Raw genomic sequence first — 2376 nt, 5'->3', positions numbered from 1 at the left:
AGAAAATCGGGAACTAAGCAGCTCCCCGTCCCACGTGGGGCTTGCAGTCCCAGTCCCCGTTTTAAGAGGAGATAACTGAGGTGCAGAGAAGCGAAGCAACTTACCCGAGGTCACACAGAGGAGAGCAGCACGGCCTAATGGCTAGAGCACAGGCCTGGGAGTCAGAAGGATCTGGATTCCAATTCCGGTTCTGCTATTTGTCTGCTGTGTGACCTCGGGCAAGTCACTTCACTTCTCTGTGCCACAGCTACCTGTTCTATAAGGTGGGGATTAAGACTGTAAGCCCCACGTGGGAAAGGGACTGCGTCCAACCCGATTAGCTTCTATCTACCCCGGCGCTTAGAACAGCAAGCACTTAACAAATACTATTGTTATTATTATTATTGCAGTTCCCGTTACGTAGTAAGCACTTCACAAACACAATTAAAATAAAAAAATGAGGTGGGCTGAGCGATGCTTTAGGAAGGCGATCCACATAGCAGCAGTGTGGAATGTAGACTGGAGAGGGGAGAGGCTGGAGGCAGGGAGACCAGCAAGGAGACTCATACAACAGTTTAGTCGTGATATGACCCGAACTTGGCTCAGAGAGGTAACTGTTTGGGGGGAGAGGAAGAGACGGATCTAGGTGGTCCAATGTCAAAGCTAAAAATCAAATCCACTCTACATTTCTTATCGACAGAACCAAAAGGAAGCAAGACCATTTATGAATTTACCCTATTTATTTTGTTAATGAGATGTACATCACCTTGATTCTATTTATTTGCTATCGTTTTAATGAGATGTTCTTCCCCTCGATTCTATCTATCGCCACTGTTCTCGTCCGTCCGTCTCCCCCGATTAGACCGTGCGCCCGTCAAAGGGCAGGGACCGTCTCTGTCTGTTACCGATTTGTCCATTCCAAGCGCTTAGTACAGTGCTCTGCACCTGGTAAGCGCTCGATAAATACGATTGAATGAATGAATGAATGAATGAATGAATGAATGAAGACTAAGGACCAAGTCCTCACCGTCACCTCTGAGGGTTGGAAAAGGCCAACCGAAAGCAGTGTGGCCTAGTAATAATAGTTCTGGTATCTGTTAAGCACTTACTATGTGCCAGGCACTCTATTAAGCATTGTTGTGGATGCAAGTAAATCGAGTTGGACACAGTCCCCGTTCCATGTGGGGCTCACAGTCTCAATCCCCAATTTACAGATGAGGTCACTAGGCCCAGAGAAGTGAAGTGACTTGCCCAAGGTCATAGAGCAGACAGGTGGCGGAGCCGGAATTGGAACCCACGACCTTCTGACTTCCAAGCCCGTGCTCTATCCATAATGTCATGCTGAAAGAGCACAGGTCTGGGAGTCAGAAAGATCTAATCAATCAATTAATCACATTTATTAAGCTCTTACTATGTGCAGAGCACTACATTCATTCATTCAATCGTATTTATTGAGCGCTTACTGTGTGCAGAGCACTGTACTAAGCGCTTGGAATATACGATTTGACAACAGATAAACTAAGGACTTGGAAGAGTACACTACAACAATTAGCAGACATGTTCCTTGCCCATAATAATCTTACAAGTCTAGAGGGAGATACAAACATTAATATGAATAATAACCTTCATTCTTTCATTCGTTCAATTTTATTTATCGAGTGCTTACTCTGAGCAAAGCACTCTACTAAGAGCTTGGGGGAGTAAAATAACAAGAAGCAGACACATTCCCTGCCCACAACGAGTTTACACTGGGTTCTAATCCCAGATCCACCACATCTCCGCTGTGTGACCTTGGACAAATCACTTCACTTCTCTGTGCCTCAGTTCCCTCATCGGTAAAATGGGGATTAAGTGTGTGAGCCCCATGTGGGACAGGGACTGTGTCCAACCTGATGATCTTGTATCTACCCCAGTGTTTAGTGAGAGTGTCTGGTACGTAGTAATCGCTTAGAAACAGCTTGGCGTAGGGGATAGAATTTGGACCTAGAAGTTAGAAGGTCAAGGGTTCTAATCCCGGCTCCGTCACCTGTCAGCTGTGTGACTTTGGGCAAGTCACTTTACCTCTCTGCCTCAGTGACCTCATCTGTAAAATGGGGATTAAGACTGTAACCCTCACATGGGACAACCTGATTACCCTGTTTCTACCCCAGTGCTCAGGACAGTGCTCGGCACAGTGCTTGGCTTAACAAATACCATTATTATTATTATTATTTTCTGTGCCTCGGTTCCCTCATCTGTGAAATGGGGATTAAGACTGTGAGTCTTCAGTGGGACAAGGGACTGTGTCCAACCCGATTTGCTTATATCCCCCCTCAATGCTTAGTACAGTGTCTGGCACATAGTAAGCACTTAACAAATGCCATCATTATTGGAAAGCAGCTTGGCTTAGTGGAAAGA

Source organism: Ornithorhynchus anatinus, chromosome 4 (genome assembly GCF_004115215.2).
Source record: "Ornithorhynchus anatinus isolate Pmale09 chromosome 4, mOrnAna1.pri.v4, whole genome shotgun sequence".
Classification (NCBI taxonomy): Eukaryota; Metazoa; Chordata; class Mammalia; order Monotremata; family Ornithorhynchidae; genus Ornithorhynchus; species Ornithorhynchus anatinus.
Note: the sequence above shows the minus strand (reverse complement) of the source record.